At 43.0% G+C, this 22,477-nt stretch overlaps 1 protein-coding gene across 4 annotated transcripts in view; it reads right to left on the minus strand.

Annotated features, from left to right (window-relative positions):
* RABGEF1 (RAB guanine nucleotide exchange factor 1) overlaps positions 1 to 14,406 on the minus strand; it is a 101,239-nt gene extending 86,833 nt beyond the window's left edge. For 2 of the 4 annotated variants that reach the window (XM_077480444.1, XM_077480440.1), the window contains exon 1: positions 14,263 to 14,406. The gene's annotated coding sequence lies outside the window, so the exon portion shown is untranslated. Of the gene's footprint in view, positions 1 to 9,168; positions 9,267 to 14,262 lie in introns of all 4 variants that reach the window. The other 2 variants (XM_077480441.1, XM_077480443.1) reach the window with 2 other exon arrangements.
* Positions 14,407 to 22,477: the final 8,071 nt, after the last annotated feature.

A 22,477-nucleotide genomic window follows, 5' to 3' on the forward strand; every position in this document is an offset into this window, starting at 1 on the left:
AAGAAAGCTCTATTTGTGGAAAAAAAAATTATAAAAATTTAATTTGGGTACAGTGTTGTATGGCCGCGGGATTGTCATTCAAACTGTATCAACGCTGAAAGCTGAAAATTGGCCTGGGCAGGAGGGGGGTTTAAAGTGGAAGTAAACTCCCCTATCGTTTTCAGCCAAGGAAGCTGCCATCTTTGCCTCTGTTTAATCTTCAACTGCTATGGTGCTGCACATGTGATTCGTTATGACAACAGCCATTGGATAGTTTGATAGTTTGGCTGAGAGCACAGCCAATGTGCAGTTAGCATTCCCGGCATGCCTTTTTTTTTAACTGTTTAAATCGATGGGTTTACTTCCACTTTAAGTGGCCAGTAAGCAAGTGGTTAAGTTGATAGGGGGAATACTCAAATTATTACTACTGTATGTGAGAAGGTTTTTCACTGACAATTCGGGGACGGATTTAGTTTATCTAAACAATGGAACCCAAACCTCTTTTATTCTATGAATATTCACTTCAAAGAATCCCTCAAAGGATTTAGATATGCAGTAAAGGTGGCCAACCTGTCATGGATACTTAAAGTGGAGTTCCACCCATTTAAAAGTCAGGAGCAACAAAAAAATGTAGCTGCTGACTTTTAATAACCGGACACTCACCTGTCCCACGGTCCAGCGATGTGGGTGAGCGAAGCCCCACTCCTCTCTGTGGTGCCGGCATCACTACTGTGGGTGCCCAGCTGTGGCTTCACAGCCGGGCATGCACTATACGAGCTGCGCTGCATGCTGCGATTGGCCGGGCAATCTTCTGGGACCTGTGACATGTCCCAGAAGTTTGCAGGGAGGAAGGGGGGAGAAGTGAACTTGTTTCCAGCGCCCCTGAGTCCTGGGAGGAAGTGGGAGCTGGATGCCTCTAAAAACAGGGCATCAGCCCCCCAAAAAATGACATGCCATTTTTGAGTGGAACTCTGCTTTAAGTTCTCTGAAAAAGGTCACAAACTGGCATACCTAATTCTCCCTACCAAACAAAATAGGGGCTGACTTGTGCGAAGTATTGAAAAAGAAGGGTTGAGAATTAGCCACTCTTAAGATTTGAATAGAAAGAATGGGGCCCTCATTTGTAGTTTCATGGCAATATATTCGTTGCACTTATATCTAAATTTTTGTCTTATGTCTTTTCTCTCTCATTGTTTGTATTCAGTAAGGTGTTAGAGCTCTATTAAAGAGGTTGTAAACCCTATAAAAATAAAAAACAAATCATGTAAGACAAAGGGCATAATGAGCTAGTATGCATTGCCAATAAATTTGTTGTCGTTGTTGTGTTGAAGCTTTCACTTCTGGATAAGAACTCTCATTAACCAAAGCATATCAGGAAAATTTATAGATTTGGGCAACATAATTGGCGACCACAAAGGGACAATTGCACATTACATGTGCGGCCTAGTTTCACCGTTAGACAATGAGTTTATGTGGACTCTCCATCAACTGATATTAAAGTGATTGTAAAGTCTTATGGTTTTTCACCTTAATGCATTCTATGCATTAGGGTGAAAAACCTTCCTTGCTGCAGCTGCCCCCAGAGCACCCTCTTTTTCTTACCTGAGCCCATCTGTTCCAGCTCCTGCTGCGGTCACATAAATCCAGTGACAATGGAGATGTGGGCGGGGCTGAGTCCCGCCGTCTGTGTCAATGGAAGCATAAGCGGGGCTCGGGAGCACCCCCATGGAAATCGGTTTTCCATGGGGACAACCGATGAAGGGGAGCAGCTGTGCCCAATAAACATTTGCTAAGTAACGTGACCAATTAGGGAGCAATAAATTAGCCACAGAATAGAAAGGAGTGGGGAATATAATGCTCTGTCACCAAGCTATGGACCTCTTGTGAGAGTAGACCTTAAAGAGGAGTTCCCGTAAAAAAAAAAAAATTTAATTAAAAAAGTCAGCAGCTACAAACTTTTAATAAATCAGACACTTACCTGTCCCAGAGTCCATCAATGCGGGGGAACAAAGCCCCGCTCATCCCCCCCTCAGCTTGGCGGCGCCGGCATTGCAACTGTGGGCATCCGGTTGTGGCTTCACAGCCGGGCACCAACTTAGCATGCGCGAGCGGCGCCGCGAACCGCGAGTGGCCGTGCAGTTATCTGGGACCTGTCATGTGCCCCAGGTGATTGACAGGAGGAAGGGGGCAGAGCTGAGCTGAGGGGAAGTGATGTCACCAGCCCAGGCACTGAAGGAGGCAGACTACGAGGGACCCCCTAGCAACAGGCATTTAGAGCTGAGTTTAAACACCATTTTATTCTCTAGGGTGTCTACAAAAAAAAAATATTTACTTGAAACCAACAAATGTCAGAAAAAGGTTTAGTGTTTAAACTTTTTTCACTTACACACAAACTCTATTCCATTGACAAATTGTTACAATGTTTATACTTAAGTTCAACTGATAAAGAATGTTTTGATTCTTGGCAGACTGCCCAGTTTTTCTCTTCCTTCTTTTGAAGGCTGTGGCTTCAGAAGAGCAGAGAGAATTCTTTGCATAGAAAGAATTGTGAAACACTTTAGTCAAGATCACAATAATGATTCTTGACGATTAATTGTGCAGCTCTAGTGTAATTTTTTAGCTCAGCGTATCTAATTTATTGAGCTCCCATATACCATCCGCAGCATCTGTATTATATGGTGGGAGATTATCTAGGGGTGAAAACAGACATGGAGAGCATTCCAGTTGATCATCCACTGGGTTACTGGGTCATGAGGATAGACCACTGGCCAGAACTTGCCCAATATGCAGTTGAGCAGCCCTGCATCCAGCGTGATTTCCGAACGGGCATACAGTGCTGCCAGAGGTTTTGTGACAAATAAAAGAGTGCGTCCGTTCACAGACTCTGTTTACCGGCTGACCTTTATCAAAATGAATGATTCCTCGATTAGCAGCAGCTATCAAGCTGATTAAGTGTTTGTGGGATGTGGACATTTTTTGGTATTAGGTTTCATGGGCACAATTAACACCCAAGGGCCAATTTTTCTGCACCTGTTTGACATGTGCATATAATTCCAATTTTTCACAGCAAGGTCAATTCTTGCTTTCATCAAGAGTACCTCTACAGGGTTACGGTGTGAAGGCACCACCAACACCCAAAGCCCAATTTTTCTGCATCCGATACTTCTCTCCAAAGTCTGCGAAACAGACACCAGAATTTATCCAAAAAAAATCTCCAATCTTGTTCCGAGTGTACTAAATTGTGGCTTCATCATACAGACTGGCTCCCCAAGCCGTTGTTTATAAAATAAAGAAAGCTTGTAGGGAAAATTTATTTTTTTGGCTTTACAAATGTCATTTTTGCTGCAGCAGGTTGAATACACAGTACAGATGTGCCACTTTACAGGGAACCACTTTAATAGTCAGAATGCCTCTGTCGGCGTCAAACGTTTGAATAATTCACCCGTAACATCTCTAAAATGTGCCCCTTTTACCCTCCCCCTTCCCAATGTTGTTCCCTTAGTTATAGTTGTACAGACTGACTAGTGGCTCAATGTGGTGACCTCCCAGACCTACAGCATGAACCCATTTGGGGTAGGCTGGATTGGGCCATCAAGATTTGAACAAAACCTATTTTATATGTCTTTACAATGCTTTTTATTACGATATGTACCATTTGCAACAATCTTAATTGTTATGTTCCGTTTTGATAAAATAAAAAAAAACATTTATGAAATAAAATATGCCCCTTTTTAACAAATGAAACCACCAAGCTCCTCATTCACTTCCTTGTTATCTATCGCCTTGACTACTGCAACTCCCTTCTCATTGGCCTTCCTCTCCATAGGTTATCCCCTCTTCAGTCTATCATAAATGCTCCTACCAGGCTTATCCACCCTACCTAACCATTCAGCGTCCGGAAACCCTCTCCTCCAATCCCTACACTGGCTCCCAATCGCCCAGCAAATTAAATTCAAAATACTAACCACAACATACAAATCTGGCCTTCCAATATCACCCGAACCATCCTCTCCGCTCCTCCCCAGACTTCCTACTCTCAAGCTCCCTTGTCTCCTCCTCCCATGCTCGACTTCAGGATTTCTCCAGAGCTTCTCCCATCCTCTGAAACTCGCTACCTCAACCTGTCCGGTTATCCCCTACTCTTGCTACCTTCAGGCGATCCCTAAAAACCCATATCTTCAGGGAAGCCAATCATGCTTCTAACTAATCTTTTACCACTTCCATCAGTTCATTCCTTTTAAACCATTCGTACCACCTGCCCCACCCTATTAGATTGCAAGCTCTTCTGAGCAAGGCCCTCTCAATCCTCTTATATTTTATTGTATTATAACTGTATTGTCTCCCTTTTATATTGTAAAGTGCTGCGTAAACTGTTGGTGCTATATAAATCCTGTATAATAATTTATTTCCCTCATTGCTACTGAGGTATATATTTGTATAAAACGTTTTTGTGACCAAGTTCAACTTTAGGCATACTACACTTTCAAGAGTCAACTGAAAGCGTAAGCTTGCATTGGACTTCATTTTCAATGAGCTCTTAGACCCCATACACACTACTGTATTAGATTTTCTGCAGATTTTTGTCTTCAGATTTACCAAAACCATACAATGGAGGTCAAACCTTAAGAGTTTCAATTCGTATGCAATCAGGCAGACCCTTGCACTACATGGTTTTGGTAAAACTGAAGACAAAAATCTGCGGAAAATCTAATAGTGTGTATGGGGCTGTATACTCTCCTAGACAGTGCAAAAACAAATCTCTATAATGGGTATAAAGTCTACACACCCCAGTTAACCACTTCAGTACTGGCTCACGCCGACCTATGTCGGCACTTTGAAGATGGATAGCACTGTTATGGCAGCAGCTAACCACCGCAACCCCCATATCCTCTTCTTCAGTGAGCGGTCTGGTTTCGGATAAAAGTGGTCTCTGCGGCTGATTCGTCGCAAGATCACTTTTATCGGCGGCGTGAGAGGTCCCCCGCTGCTCTCCGGAGCCGTTGGTAGCGGCGGAGGCAATCACATCCTCTCCCTGGCTTGGAATGGAGACAAGTGAGGGGAAGATGGTCCCCACCCGTTTCCATACCACTGCAGAGCGGAAGCAATGTTAAAACGTCACTTCTGCCCATAGCTCTTAAAGCAACTCTTTTTTGCATTTTAGTGTAAATATGAGATCTGAAGTCTTTTTGACCCCAGATCTCATATTTAAGAGGTCCTGTCATGCTTTTTTTCTATTACAAGGAATGTGTACATTCCTTGTAATAGGAATAAAAGTGTTTTTTTTTTTTTTTTAAAAAAGAACAGTACAATAAAAAATAAAAAAGGTGAAATACATTATTTTATTTTATTTTTTTAAATGCGCCCCCCCACCCAGCTCGCATACAGATGTGAACACATACATGAGCAGCGCCCACATATGAAAACGGTGTTCAAACCACACATTTGAGGTATCGTCCGATCGGTATAGCGAGAACAATAATTCTAGCCCTAGACCTCCTGATAGCTTAATTCTGAACACAGCTACATACCCAGCTATAAGAGGGTCATCTCATGGCGAATCTGCCGTGGAGACCACTTTTATCTGAAAGAGGACCACCCGCCATTAAAGAAAATACAGGGGTTATCGCAGTTTTCTGCTGCCATAAGCCCGGTATTCTACATCAAAATACCGAAGTATAACAACGGTGGTTGGTTCGCAAGTGGTTAGAGTGTTACTAAACCTACAACAGTAAAATCAGTCTGTATATGAAGAATAGCTTGCTTGTTATACTGTGGAACTTAAGGGGATATTCCTCCATTGTGTAAAAAAAGCTCTTTGATCCTGTATGCACAGATCCTCACCCTCCTGCAGGGTCTCTCCAGGCAAGGCCAGTTAAGACACAGTCAGATTGGTCCCCCTGCACATGCTTAGTTTGGTCTCTATTGCTGGAGAGAATATTTTGTTTTTGAACTGAGATTTTCAGGTCACATATTGACATCACGCATGTGGGTGTGTATACACATCCTAAATGACAGCCCAGTCCCTCCCTCCCTCCTCCATGCCCGGTAACTAAAAAAGAACAGTGGTTGGGATGTCATATCTTGATTGATGGATGATCCGCCTCCCATAACAGCACAAGGAAAGTAGTTATGGGAGTGGAAGGTATATAAAGGTAGTGGAAATCTCCTCCTACCTGAACACTCAGCACTCGGGCAGATCCTGCAGTTTAACACGTGTCCGTGGCATACAGATCCGCCAAAAAAGGTAGCGGCAGTATTTAAATGTAAAAAGAAGCTGTGGGCAATGCAGGGGCACATGAACTATTTTCATATTACTGTGTTTAGTATCAGTGTAAAGTGCCTCTAATTAAACCCAAAACAAAGTTCAGCTGTTCTAGTAGGTCTTTCCTTTTCTTAGTCAAATCCTAAAGCAAAAGCTATGTTCCGCAGAGAGCTTCCAAAGCATCAGAGGGATCTCATTGTTACAAGGTATCATTTGGCACAAAATAATTTCCAAGACATTAGATATACGATGGAACACAGTGAAGACAGGCATCAGTGGACAAAATATGGCACAACAGTGAAATTACCAAGAAGTCCCTCCAAAATTGATGAAAAGAAAACTCAAAGACAACTGGTCAGGGAGGATGCCAAGAGGCCTACAGCAACATTAAAAGAGCTGCAGGAATATCTGACACTGGCTGTGTGGTACATGTGAAAACAATCTCCCGTATTCTTCATATGTCGGGGTTATGGGGTTGAGTGGCAAGAAGTCTTTTCTTACCAAGAAAAACATCCAAGCCCGGAGAAACTTTTGCAACTCACATCTGAAGTCTCCTAAAAGCATGTGGGAAAATGTGTTATGGTTTGATGAAACCAAAGTTTAACTTTTCAGCCATAGTTCTAAAAGATATGTTTGGCACAAAAACACCACCGCACATCACCAAAAGAACACCATACCAACAGTGAAGCATGGAGGTGGCAGCATCATGCTTTGGGGCGGTTTTTCTTCAGCTGGAACAGGGGCCTTATTCAAGGTAGAGGGAATTATGAACAGTTCTAAATACCAGTCAATATTGGCACAAAACCTTCAGCCTTTTGCTGGAAAGCTGAACATGAAGAGGAACTTCATCTTTCAGCATGACAACGACCCAAAGCATACATTCAAATCAACCAAGGAATGGCTTCACCAGAAGAAAATGCATTTTTTGGAATGGCCCAAACCTGAATCCGATTAAAATGCTGTGCACCAAGTTTTCCAGCCGGGCTATAAAATTTTCCGACAACATGATCCGATCGGACTTTGTCCGATCATGTGTAGAGAATTCCGATCGGACAAAGTGCCACACATGCTCAATTCCTAGACCAAAGCTATTGGCTACTAGCCTGAACGTAGTCTCGTCGTAATGAAATAACGTCATCACGTTCTGAACGATCGGATTTTCCGACAATTTTGTCCGACCGTGTGTATGCAACAGTTTCGGACAAAATCCGTCGGCCAAAATCCAACGGATTTGGTTGTCAGAATGTCCGACCGTGTGTACAAGGGCTTAGAGTCAAGATGCACCATGCTGATAGTTTAAGGGTGTGCACACTTATGCAACCATATTATTTTATTTTTTTTATTTTTACTTCCCTCCAACTACAAAATTTTAAGAGGAAGAAACGTCCATCTTTAAATTTACCGATAGGTAAGCCTATAATAAGGCTTACCTATAGGTAGTGTAATTATATCCCAATGCACCATTTAGGAGATATTTACTGTACATGCAGCCAATGAAATCACTGGGGCATGCGCTCTGAAAGAACGGCCGCCCGTGCAAACCCGGAAGGAAGACTGGGTGAATATGGACTCAGTCTCCAGCGATAACATCGCATCGCTGGAAGGTTTCGTTTTGAGGTAAGTTTCACAAGGTGCTAGCATGTGATACATACTAGCACATTATGCTTTTGTCTTGCAGTAAGAAAAAAAAAAAAGTGCAGAGGTTTACAACCGCTTTCAGTTTGTTGTTCACATTAAAGCGGTCCATACACTATACAATTTTATTATTCCATTTCCTTTCGATTTACCTTAAACTATGTAGTGCAAGGGCCTGCCTGATAAAATACAAATTGAAAGGGTTTAGGTTTGACCTCATTATATGGTTTTGGTAAATCTAAAGGAAAGTTCAACAAGAAAATTGTATAGTGTATGGCCAGCCTAAAAAAGTTCTGAAATTATTTATCTTTGTCTAATTTATTTTTTTTACATCACAGAAACCTGACATTTTAACAGGGGTGTGTTGACTTTTTATATCCACTGTAGGTGTGGTATTATGAACAAATTTTACTTGCATAACTCATCAGACATTCTATGCATTCTATGCAAATGGTGTTTACACAGTGCTACCAGCTAATTTTAGCATCTATGAGGTCTAAAGCACAAAAACAAGCCAGGCAGAAAGAGACAGACAAGAAAGACAGGAAGAAACCAGCACACTGATGAGCCACCGCCGTACTAATGATAATTCATCGCTGACGGTTACAGAAATGGAGTCACAAGACATTACAGCTGCCCCCACCTAAATATATTCCAACTACTACAGCAAATCTTTTAGCATTGTATTGTGTTCTATGGCTTATTTGTGATCAATAGTCAGCAGAGCCCATTGCCCAAAGTACTCTGTAAGGGCCAATTTACACCATACGTAGTCCGGTGCATTTTTTTCTGCATCAAAAATGCATGCATAGTAGGTTATATTTCCAATGGCATAGTTCACACCAGTGCGGTCAGTTCCACTGCGTTCCAAAAAAAAAAAAAAAAGTGAAAAACACACTGCATTTTTTCTGCACTGAACTGTGCAGGAACATGGTAAAATGCATCAAACACACCAAAATGCACCAAGGACCCTCTTGATGCACGGAAGAGCATCAAAACTGCTCTCGCAAAAACACATCCGGAATGCACCCGGACTGCGTTTCTATGGTGTGAGCCAGCCCTAAAGGACGAGTCACAGTATAGTGAGGACAAGTGGGGGGGAAAAAAAACATCAATTTCTGCACAGTGTGTCATTTGTTTTTCCAAATGGCATTCATTTTCTCCCTCAAAGTGTGTTTCATTCATCATGCATAAAGGCTCGGTTTACACTAGCCCGACTCCAAAGTCGTGCAACTTTGGAGTCCGACTTTGATACGACTTTACACTCTGGGGCATTAAGGCCCCATTCATACCTGAAGGATTTTCTGATTGAAGTTCCAAAACGCTCGACAAGTCAAATCCTATTCATTTCAATGGCCCCTGTTCACATACTGTATGGGAATTCTGTCACCTGAAGCAAAATGGTACATAAGCTTCTCTTTGGCAGAGTACAAGCATTTTTGGCCATATAGACTTCCATAGAATTGCAACGAATCATGGCATATCGCAGGACCCTCGTGTGGTTCCCGTCACCACCAATGGCACTGCATTTGTGGTGCGATATTGCCACGATTGTCGACCAACAAATTGTGCAAACAGAATCAAGGGTCGCCTGTCGCCAAAAAGAAGTTGTGAACAGAGCCCCAAATAGCAGCTCTCCACCCCTAACTTCCTTCCCCTCTCTTCCCCCTAGTCCTTTCTATTGGCTGCTGTAAAACGTTAAAAAAAAAAAAAAGCTTAAAAAATGCCAGTAAATCGATACCCTCGGGTGTGAATGGAGCCTAAAGTCCTATGTCAGTGATGGCTAACCTTGGCACCCCAGATGTTTTGGAACTACATTTCCCATGATGCTCAGCTACACTGCAGAGTGCATGAGCATCATGGTAAATGTAGTTCCAAAACATCTGGGGTGCCGAGGTTCGCCATCACTGTCCTATGTAAAGTCTCATTTTTTTTTTTCTATAAAAATAACAAACGTGTTATACTTACCTATTCTAGGCAGTGGTTTTGCACAGAGAAGCCCAGATCCTCCCTCTTGTCAAGTGCCCCCACAGCTTGCTATGGGGACACCTGAGCCGAGTTACAGCTCCCTGTGTCCATTCAGACACAGAGCCCCGACCTGGCTCTACCCCCTCTCTCTCCTGATTGGCTGAGAGACAGCAGCAGTGCCATTGGCTCCTGCTGCTGTCAAAGTCAGTCAGTCAATCGGGGGGACCGTCTCAGACGGCCAAGGTACTCGTGGACACTGCTGGAGAGAGATGAGGCTCAGGTAAGTATTAGCTCCCACCGGCAGTAAACGATAGCGCTGCAAAAGGGAATCCCTCATCAATACAGTCAGTCAGTACTAAGGAATATTCTTTCCTTCAACCAGTTGTTGAAGGAAAGAAAATAGCATAATTTATGGTAGAGGTCGACCGATATATAGGCCAATATTTGACGTTTTTTAATTAATCGGCATAGGCCGATTATAAACAGTAATAGAAGTCAATACAAGTTGCCTGAATTCTTCCATGGAGACTTCTCCTATCTGGGCAGTCTGCCAAGAAAAGACCAAAGAGATACAATGTTTATACTTATGAATGAACTGAGCTTGATGTGTAGGAGTTCTCAGTTTAACCATTTAAAGACTAAATCTTTTCTGACACTTGTTGCTTACAAGTAAAAATCCTGTATTTTCTGCTAGAAAATCACTTAGAACCCCCAAAAATTATATATATTTTTTTAGCAGAGACCCTAGGGAATAAAATAGCAGTTGTCTTTCAAACGCAATTTTTTGGGGAAAAATACACGAATGATTTAGAAAAAAAAAAACAACTAAAACAGTAAAGTTAGCCCATTTTTTTTTTCATCCAAAAGTTTTGATTACCTGTTTTTGTGTATTTAATATATATATATATATATATATATATATATATATATATATATATATATATATATATATATATATATATATATATATAATGTTTTTTTTTTTTAATCTAAATTATACATACAAGTGAACTGATTGGAGGTTTGTTTTGTTTAATAAATGTTTAAATGTAAGACATTTTCTGTATCACTTAAGGCTGCTTTCTCACTGGAGCGGGCAGGCGTTGACGGTAAAACGCTGCTAGTTTAAGCAGCGCTTTACCATCATTTTAGCGGCGCTATTCAGCTGCTAGCGGGGCATTTATAACCCAGCTAGCAGCCGAGGAAGGGGTTAAATGCGCCCGTGAAGCGCTGCTGCCAAATTGCATTGCAGGCCCTTCGGCAGCGGTGCCCATTCATTTCAATGGGCAGAAGTGGTGGAGAAGCGGTATAAACCGCTCCAAAGGTGTTGCTTGCAGGACTTTTTTTTTTTTAACGTCCTGCCAGCGCATCACCTCAGTGTGAAAGCACTCCGGCTTTCACACAAACTGCAGTGGAGCCTTTTTTCAGGCACCTTACAGGTGCTATTTTTAGCCCAAAAGTGCCTGAAAAACACCCCAGTGTGAAAGGTGTCTAATGCCTCATTTCCACTGAGCGGATCAGTTTGGGTTGGTACAGTTTGGAAGGGTTAGAATGGTCCGGCCTATTCAGGTGAGCATTTCTACTGCAAATCGGACCACCAAGGCCCATACAGGGTTCCGAAAAAACGCCTAGCGTTGCGTCACACTGATTGGCGGACAGAAAAACGTCTGCCAATCAGTGGAATGTATCGTAGCTCCGCCCTAACCGTACCATACCATTTTCTATGGCGCCACATCTGAGGCAGGACCCTGAATGGTGTGGTATGGTTCGGTTGTTTGGGCCGCTTTCATAATGGAAACACTCAAAATAGCGTACTGTACCAAACCGAACCGCTCAGTGAAAACAAGGCATAACTGTTAGATTTTATGAGATGAAGGGAAAAAAAAAATGGGCCTAACATATCGGGCCAAAAAAAAATCTGCATCATATATCGGCCACCATGATTTCTAAATATCGGCATCGGCTAGACAAAAACCCATATCTGTCGACCTCTAATTTATGGCCTAGCTTACTCATTCACATGGGGGAATCTGGGCCCCTCCCCTTATTGTTAAAGGGGCTTCCAGAGTGCAATAAGCCCTCCCCCCACAACCACCAGGCTAAGGTTGTGGGGAAGAGGCCCTTGTCCTCATCAACATAGGGACAAGGTGGTTTGCCTGGCAAGACACCACAAATGTTAAAGTAGTTGTAAAAGCTGCAAGTTTTTTTACTTTCATGCATTCAATGCATAAATGTAAAAAACCTTCAGGGGGCAGCTTCTCCCTCAGCCTTCCCTTATACTTACCAGATCCCAATACACAGGTGTGCACAAGAGCAGAAGCTCTCCCGAGTCTCCCCCTCCTCATTGGCTGAGACACAGCAGTGGGAGCCAGTGGCTCCCACTACTGTCAATCATAGCCAGTGAAGAGGGAGCGGGCCGAGATTGTGATTGTGATTTGTTCTCTATGGAGCCAGCTCACATATTTGTTGCGGCTTGCGCTCTGTTTCAAGGCCGAATTTAGACAAAAATTCAGCCCCAATTCGTCCCCGAAACAGAGAACATGGACACACCGAACCCCTGCAGCGAGCCGCATCCGTTGGAGGTGTGAACCCAGCCTAAAGTTCATGCCAGACATGGCAGCTTCCTTGTATTTAGTTCTGCTTTAAAGCATAACTTCACCCAAAAGGGGCGTTTTGCTCATTTACATATATTCCCTTCTTCTCTGCCACAGTTGCCACTTTTTTGGGGGAGTGGGTACCCAGTTTTGACAGGTACCTCCTCCCACTTCCGGTCAGAAGTTCAGTCCTCCCCTCCTTGCCCCACAGCTTTCTAGGACATATCACAGTTTCGTGGAAACATTCACAAAGGGTAGCGTGGCTTGCTCATGCACAGTGGAAAACCAGCTGTGAAGCTACAAGGCTTCACTGCGGTTTTCCCTTATTCAAGATGCTGGCCCCTGGACCCGAAGCTGATTGAAGAATCGGCTCGGGTGACGACAAAGCTAGATCCTTGTACAGATAAATGTCCTTATATTAAAAGTCGGCATCTACAGTATTTGTAACTGCTAACTTAATTTTCTTAAGCTCCTTAACTTTTGGTATTGTTTTGTATTTTCTTTACTGGTTTCTAGCAGCCAATTAAGTAAGGGTACACAGACAATGGGTGGAGTTCCCCATCAGGCTCTGCTCTCCTTGAGACTGACAGCCAAATGTAGCACTCTTAATACATTTCAGTGAATGTGTTTTGTATTTCCTTCACTGGTTACTAGGATACAGGTTGCCAGTATCCTAGTAAGGATGAGCTCTGGCGTGTTCGCAAACAGCACGTGCAGAGCCTGCCAGGAAGTCGACACTGCACAGCACCAATCACAAGCAGTGAGACATTTCCCGATCTCTGCAGCCGCACATCAGGACAATGTCTCACTGCTTGTGATTAGCGCTGTGCAGTGCTGACTTCTTGGCGGGCTTTGCAGGTGCTGTTTGCGAACACGCCTAAGCTCATCCTTATATCCTAGCAAACAATGATGTGGGCTGAACTTGGATGGTGGGTGGATGCTGAGTCTCCTTCCCCATACAGATGTCCTGATGTCAGCAGCACACGGATTCCATAGTCACTATTGGGTTAACAGCTATGGAATCTGCCCACTTCCAACCACAACGCAGGCGGATCTGATGGGGAACTAGTCTATCAGAGACCTCTATCAGGCTCTGCCCACTCACAACAATTATTCGATTGCTCCGGTCTGTGAGAGAGGTGCACTGGCAGCACAGGGATCTCAGCACTGCTGTGCCTCAAGGCTTGTTCACACTACTGGCGGTGCGAGTTTTTCCTCTGCGGATGTGCATTCATTTACAATGACACCTGATGCATTTCGCAAACACAGGTGCATTCACACCCACCTAAACGCATTGGTACCAGAGAGAGTATCATGTGGTTTGGTGGGCAGCAATATAAATAATCATGCCTACAGAACGCATTGAGTGTTCCTGTTTATTTGGCAGCCCACTGGAATGAATAGGCTGCCCTAATGGCACCAGAGGGAAACGTGCCTTTATGTTGTGACCCTTCCCTCAGCACTGGGCATCTCCTGCAACCAATCTGTGGTCCCAAAATGTACAGGAATCCAACAAGAATTGGGGTGCACAGGCCCTGAGAGTTCCTATGAGCGACCACACTATACATTGCACTTACATTCACTCGCCACAGGACACAAATAGCCTTCAAACCTGACAGTACTGGGAGGTGGGGGGCTTCACACATCATACACAGAGCCCTCAGCCTGGTGCTGCACTCCTGGGTTATCAGCAGACATGCCCCTTTAACTGGCAGGGCAGGTCTCTGAAAACACCGTTCATGCCAATTCGTTGGTTGTCACGCATGCCCCCCGCCTCACAGCAACAACAACAACACCTCCGCCCCCTATATTCCAGGCTCTTACCTTTGTTCGTCCCAGGTAATTTGAGTTCCTGTGACCCTCCTGGCTCTCACCCCAGAGCGACACGCAGGCCAGGTCCGCCGTGATGACGTTACATGACGCTGCGTTCTAAGCCTCGCTGCGAGCGGACACTTCCGGGTATGAGTGGGCAGGCTGACAAAAGAGAGTTTCAGTGTCACTGTCTGTTTTTATTTTTTCATTACCGACTCATTTTAGGAATCAATTTAAATATCGATAATGCGCATGAGAATATGTTTCTTCTGGTATGTTGCCATGTGGTGGAACTGGCTTTGGTACCAATGTGTAGGAAGCCAGTAGCGCCCCCTAACGAACTATAAGAGATATACAGTCCACTCTCATTATTTACATCAGTGGCAGTGTTCATTTTGGCAGCAAGTTTCCATTTAGTTTGACCACTGGGCACTTAAACCCCCTTCCTAACCAGACCAATTTTCAGCTTTCGGTGCTCTCACATTTTGAATGACAATTACTCAGTCATACAACACTGTACCCACATGAAATTGTTGTATTTTTTTCACACAAATAGAGCTTTCTTTTTTATTTTTTGCACTATAAAAGAAAAAAAGACAGAAAATTCTGTAAAAAAAAAGAATTTTTCTTTGTTTCTGTTATAAAATTTAGCAAATTAGTAATTTTTCTTCATACATTTTGGCCAAAATGAAATACTACTACATATCTTTGATAAAAATAAGTACAAATTGGTGGATATTATTTGGTCTTTGTGAAAGTTATAGAGTCCACAAGCTGTGGTGCCAATATCTGAAAATTGATCACACCTGAAGTACTGACAGCCTAGCTCATTTCTTGAGACCCTAACATGCCAGAAAAGTACAAATACCGTCCAAATGACCCCTTTTTGGAAAGAAGACATTCCAAGGTATTTAGTAAGAGGCATGATGAGTTTTTTGAAGTTGTAATTTTTTCCCACAATTCTTTGCAATATAAAGATTTTTTTTTCTTTTTTTCCCCACAAAATTGTCATATTAGCAGGTTATTTCTCACACACAGCATATGCATACCACAAATTACACCCCAAAATACATTCTGCTATTACTACCAAATATTATGATACCACATGTGTGAGACTTTTACACAGCGTGGCCACATACAGAGGCCCAACATGCAGGGAGCACCTTCAGGTGTTCTGGAGCACCCAGGACAATTCTGACATTTCTCTTCTACATGTAAAAATCATCATTTATTTGCTAGAAAATAACATAGAACCCCAAAACATGATATATATAATTTTAGCAAAGACCCTAGAGAATACAATGGCGGTCATTGCAACTTTGTATCTCGCATGGTATTTGCGCACCAATTTTCGGAACGCGTTTTTTTTTTGTTTTGTGCTTTAAAAAAAACAGTAAACTTAGCCCAATGTTTTTACATAATGTGAAAGATGAAGTTACATTGAGTAAATAGATACCTAACATGTCACCCTTCAAAATTTCACATGTTTGTGGAATGGCGCCAAACTTTGCTACTTAAAAATCCCCATAGGCGATGCTTTAAATTTTTTTACTGGTTAAATGTTTTGAGTTACAGAGGAGGTCTAGGGCCAAAATTATTGCTCTCGCTCTAACGTTCGCAGCGATACCTCACATGTGTGGTTTGAACACTTACTTACGTATGTGTTCGTTTCTGCATGCAAGCACACGGGAACAGAGGCGCTTTAAAAAAATAAATGTTTATTGTTCATTTTACTTTATTGATTTTAGTTTGACACTTTTTTTCCAAAAAATAAATTTTTTGATCACTTTAATTCCTATTACAAGGAATGTAAACATCCCCTGTAATAGGAATATGGCATGATAGGTCCTCTTTACAGTGAGATATGGGGTCACATCTCACCTCTAGGTAGGCTGGGAAGCCTGAAATAAAAAAAAAAAAAACGATCCTGTCTTTGATCATAACGGTGAGTTGATAGAAGCACCGGAGGGCAACGGGAGGGGGGAGGCATCCCCTCTTGCCTCCTGTAAGAACGATCAAGCAGCGGAACAGCCGCTATGATCATTCTTATGGTGTAGGGAATCGCTGTCTGAAAAAGCTGATATCTGAATCTGATACCTGTAGCTGTAGGCATCATTCAGATATTCCCACACAAAATCAAGGACGTCCTATGACGGCGGGCGGGATGTGGTTAAAACGCATTTTTTTAACACAAAGTTGTCCATTTATACAATATTTCTAACCCATAGCATGTACATACCAAAAATTACACCCCAAAATAGATTCTCCTACTCCTCCTGAGTATGGCGATACCACATGTGTGAGACTTCCACAGCCTGGCCACGTACAGCCGAGTTTGGCTGAGCATGGCTGGGTATGGCTGATTATGGCAGGGTATTGCTGGGTATGGCTGAGTATGGAAGGGTATTGCAGGGTATTGCTGAGTATGACTTAGTATGGCTGGGTATGGCAGAGTATGGCAGGGTAATGCAGAGTATGGCAGAGTATTGTAGCCTTTGGCAGAATATTGCATTGTATGGCAGATTATGGCAGGGTATTGCAGAGTATGGCAGGGTATTGCAGAGTATTGTGGGATATTGCAGAGTATTTCAGGGTATTTCAGGGTATTACAGAGTATTTCAGGGTATTGCAGAATATTGCAGGGTATTGCAGAGTATTGCAGGGTTTTGCAGAGTATTGTAGGGTATAACAGAGTATTGTAGGGTATAGCAGAGTATTGTAGGGTATAGCAGAGTATTGTAGGGTATTGCAGAGTATTGTAGGGTATTGCAGAGTATTTCAGGGGGTTGCAGAGTATTTCAGGGGATTGCAGAGTATTTCAGGGGATTGCAGAGTATTGCAGGGTTATAGCAGGGTATAGCAGGGTATAGCAGGGTATTGCAGAGTATTGCAGAGTATTGCAGAGTATAGCAGGGTATTGCATAGTATTGTAGAGTATTGTAGAGTATGGCTGAGCATAGAGGGATGGCTGAGCATGGGTGGATGACGGAGCGATCACGTGATAAACGGCCGCTATCAGCGGCCATTTACCGTGATCCATTTACAGTGATCACGGATGTTCCTGGGTGCGAGCCCCAGGGGATGTGTGAGAACAGGATTCTGGGAGGACGTCACTGTACGCCCTCCCAGTGTTATGCAACCACCCTGTAGCCGTCATTTGGCTATGGGTCGCTGGCAAGTAGTTAAAACGGAAGTCCGCCAAAAAAAATAAATAAATAAATAAATAAAGTAAAAGTACAGTATGTGTAGCTGCTGGCTTTTAACCACTTCAGCCCCGGAATAATTGGCTGCTCAATGACCAGGCCATTTTTTGCGATTCGGCACTGCGTCGTTTTAGCTGGCAGTTGTGCAGTCGTGCGATGTTGCACCCAAACAAAATTGACATCCTTTTTTTTCCCCACAAATAGAGCTTTCTTTTGGTGGTACTTGATCATCTCCGCAATTTTTATTTTTTGCCCTATAAACAAAAAAATTGTGTAAATTTTGAAAAAAACAATATTTTGTACTTTTTGCTGTAATAAGTATCCCCATATTTTTTCCTCAGTTTAGGCAGATATGTATTATTCTACATATTTTTGGTAATAAAAATGGCAAAAAGCGTATATTGATTTTTTTGCGCAAAAGTTATAGCGTCTACAAAATAGGGGATAGATTTATGACATTTTTATTATTTATTTATTTATTTACTAGCAATGGCAGTGATCTGTGATATTTATCGAGACTGCGACATTGTGGCAGACATATTGGACACTATTGACACATTTTTGGGTCGATTGACAATTATACAGTGATCAGTGCTATAAAAATGAACTGATTAGTGTATAAATGTCACTTTCTTCACTTTGAAGAAAGATATAATTTTGCTCCTGTACAAATCATTAGTAATACAGTACCTCATCTGGAATATGCAGTTCAGTTTTAGCCACCAGTTCTCAAAAAGTATATTGGGGAACTGGAGAAAGTGCAGAGATGGGCAACCAAACTGATGAGATGCACGGAGGAGTTCAGCTTCCGGACCGCCCACCGCACATTTACTGTGGCAGGGTGGCCCGTCTGTGCAAAACAACTTACCTGTATGTTGTTTGCTCCTCGGAGTCTAGGGTGCGCGTGCACAGTGACCCGCTCCCACTGTGATTGGACACAGCGGGTCCAGGGGCCGCGATGGTCGCTGATCATTCTCAGGAGAGTAAACAAGGCAGACCACTGTTCTGTCAGAGAGGAAGAGAGAGAGCTTGTGTTCCTGCTAATCAGGAACACGGATCTCTCGCTTTCTCCAGTTAAACCATCCCCCCACAGTTAGAAATCACTCCTTAGGAGCACACTTAACCCTTTGATCACCCCTGATGTTAAGCCCTTCCCTGCCATTTATACAGTGACAGTACTTTTTTTTTTTGCACTGATCACTGTATTAATGTCACTGGTCCCCAAAAATTGTCACTTAGTGTCCAATTTGTCCGCCGCAATGTCGCAGTCCTGCTAAAAATCGCTGATCACCGCCTTTACTAGTAAAAATAAAAATGCCATAAAATATCCCAAAGTTTGTAGATGCTATAACTTTTGCGCAAACCAATCAATATACACTTATTGGGATTTTTTTTTTTACCAAAAATATGTAGCAGAATATATATTGGCCTTAATTGATGAAGAAATTATATTTTTAAAAATTTTTTATTGAATGTTTTATAGCAGAAAGTAAAAAATATTGTTTTTTTTCAAAATTGTCAGTTTTTTTTATTTATAGCACAAAAAATAAAAACCTCAGCGGTGATCAAATACCAGCAAAAGAAAGCTCTATTTGTGGGGGAAAATATGAAATACATTTTGTTTGGGTACAACATCGCATGAAAGCATAATTGTAAGTTAAATCAACACAGTGGCGTAATTCAAAAAATGGCCTGGTCATGAAGGTGGTGAAACCTTTCCGGGTCTGAAGTGGTTAAGGGGAGATATGATCAACAGATATAAATACATAAGTGGTCCATATAGTGAATTTGGTGCTGAGTTATTCACTTTAAGGTCATCACAGAGCACAAGGGGACACTCTTTATGTCTAGAGGAAAAAGAGATTTCATCTCCAAATATTGTATATAAACAGGAACACAGTCAATGATTAAAATAGAAATGAAATCAGCTGTTGAAAGTGATTAAAAAACGGAGAGTTTAATGAGATCAGAAGGGAAGATAGGGCTGCTCAGTGTAAATTACTTGGGGGGGGGGGGGATTAACAAAGAGTGTTGCAGGGTCTACTCCTGTACCTCTGCTAAGCTGAGAAAATGGAGCAGATCCTGCCCCCTTAATAACAAAAGGGGTGCAGGAGTTCAATTTTATCCACCACACTCCTTACAAGCTTGCCCACATTTTGTCTAGGGTGTTGTAGTGAATTAGCCAATGGCACCACCATACGATCATCTTAAATAGGGTTCTTTGCAGAGCCAGCTTGCACCCACCCAGGCACCGTAAGCTAGGGCAGAGGGGGGTGTCCAGGGCCAGCCCTACCTTGGGTCCCACCGCTCGATCCATTGGACTGCCTCTGAGGGGAAGGGGGGGGGGGGCAAGGGCCGCCAGATTACTCAGAGAAGGGATCTCCTGCTTACCCGGCTGCCGCTGTAATACCAAGTCTCACCTCCTGGACCGGCTCCCATGATGGACGTCACACTGGCCCAATGCCGGGACATGTGATGTCCATCATAAGAGCCATTGCAGGAGATGGAACTTGGTATGACATCAGCTGCCAGGTAAGCGGGAGATCCCCGGCTGCTCTGTAATGTGTACTATGAATGTGTAATCCATCGGCTCTCCTCTCACTCCATGCACTAGTAATGCTGCGCTGATGGACACAGGTGAGGTTGCACTTAGAGGCACTGATCAGGCTGCACTAATAAGGGGCAATGGTGAGGCTGCATTGATGGGCCATGATCAGGCTGCACTGATGAACACTGGTGAGGCTGCACTGATGTTCATTGATCAGGCTGCACTGATGTTCACTGATCAGGCTGCACTGATGGTCACTGTTCAGGCTGCACTGATGGTCACTGTTCAGGCTGCACTAATGGGCACTGGTGAGGCTGAGTTGATGGGCACTGCTGAGGCTGCATTGATAGGCACTGGTGAGGCTGCATTGATGGGCACTAATGAGGCTACGCTGATTGGCACTGATGAGGCTGCGCTGATGGGCACTGGTGAGTACAATACACTCTTCAAATGTGCTTTAAAATGCATGGTTCTCTTTTTTATGAACAAGAAAATAATGATGTTATTTTGTTGGGCTGGTATAATAATGCTATGGGGCTGGTATGAAATTATTTCCAGGGTTGGCAGTGCGCTTGCGGGGCTTTAAAAGAAGTCCTGCAAGCAGTATCTTTGGAGCAGTGAAGGAGCAGTGTATACACTGCTCCTCCACAGCCCCTGCCCATTGGATGCATGGGCAGCGCTGCCAAAGCTCCTGAAAAGCGGTTCAGCAGCGGAGCTACACTGACACTATTAACGCCTTCTTCGGCCATCAGCAGGGGGTTAAAAGCGTCCCACTAGTGTCCGAAAAGCGCAGCTAAAATGGCAGTAAATCACTGCTAAAATTATCGGCGCTTTCACCGCCGCAGTGGGAAAGTAGCTTCAGAGTTAGGTTTTGCCTTTACTTCCACATTAAGTGGTAAGGTAGACAGTTAGCAGTATCTATAAACTGTGCTTCTTTAGTGATATAAAGCAGTACTAGCAAAGTGAAATGTGTACTAAGTCCATCTATGGTCATAGATTGTGCAAAATTGTTCTTTTTTTTATAGTATCTAAAAATAATCATGCTTTGGCTTTATCCCTGAATTCTCCAATGTTCCTATATTAGATTTACCACTAGATGGCATTAGTTAGTTGCACTTTACCATAGTGTGACGTTTTGTATGAACAATTAATCTAAATATTGCTAAAATCTATTCTATTCTTTCCTACATAGAGTAAGCTACCATGCACAATATTTATTAGGGCTTCTGTACACAGGCAATGTTTACTATGTTTGATGTGCGCTTGAAACAAGTCAAATGTAGGCCAGCAGATTCTCATTTACCTCAGTGGTACAGTGCAGATGACAGTTTTGAGGTTTCAGGTAAGCTGCTTAACATTTTATTTTTCTAGACACAGGAGGTCCTATTTGAGATGTGTTTGCAATGAAAGTAGCAGGTGAATTTCATGCCTTTGAGCAGTACTGCCTCTGCCTTCAAGTTCAAAAGCATTTGGCAGCAACGCCCATACCATGGGATTACTATACTTTACAAATTGAAAGACGGCTACAGTGCAATTGTCCAGTTCTGGGAAGGCGTCTATTGATGTCCTCCCAGAACCCTTGGTGCCCCTGGTATGAGCATCAGATGTGCTCTGTGATAGCTGTGCTCTTCGGACAGAGCTGATTACAGATCAAAGCAAAGAGCCAATCACAGCAGCCCTTTACCATGTGATCAGCTGTGTCCAATCACAGCTGATCCTATGTAAACAAATATCACTTATCAGCATTTCTTTTTCTCAGCACTTTCACTGCGACAGAACACATTTACACTGATAATCAAGGAACTGATCATCATTTTTTTGATTATCAGTGCTGCCCAAACAGTGTCCATCAGTGCAACATATCAGTGCAGCATATAAGTGCTGCCTTATACGTGCCTCCTCATTAATGCCCATCAGTACCGTCTCATCAGTGCCCATAGGTGTGTGCAGCCTATTGCATAAGGGTGTGCACCCCAAAGCTCAAACACACATGCCATTCTCTGCAGCCTCAGCTGCAGGGGACAGTGAATTAATGGAAAAGTGCTCTGAGCTCATTTGTTTCCTGTACATTCACAAACTGAACCATAGTAAACACAGCTTACTATTCAGTTATGAATGAACGCAGTTAGCGAGTGTGTTCATTTAGAAAAGGAAGGTGGCCAGTAACTTACATATTTAATCGCCCCTTCCTCTGCTCTCCACCCTGAAACATCAGCAGCCGGGGACTGGAGAGGAGGAAAGCCAGTAGGACTGCGGGGCAGGGGGAACAAACAAGGGAGGGGGGCTTGGGCAGTAGGGGGAATCGGCACCACACATAGTAATTAAGGTGTGCCCAGGCACACCCCCTGTGCATGCCTTTGTCAGTGCCGCCCCATCAGTGCAGCCTTATCAGTGCCCATCTGTTTGCACATCATTGAAGAAGAAAAATTACTTATTTGCAAAAAAATGTAACAGAAACAAAGAAAACATTGTTTAG

The sequence above is a fragment of the Lithobates pipiens genome, unplaced genomic scaffold (genome assembly GCF_037356315.1).
Source record: "Lithobates pipiens isolate NorthernLeopardFrog02 unplaced genomic scaffold, aLitPip1_a1.2 Scaffold_16, whole genome shotgun sequence".
In the NCBI taxonomy this organism is placed as follows: domain Eukaryota; kingdom Metazoa; phylum Chordata; class Amphibia; order Anura; family Ranidae; genus Lithobates; species Lithobates pipiens.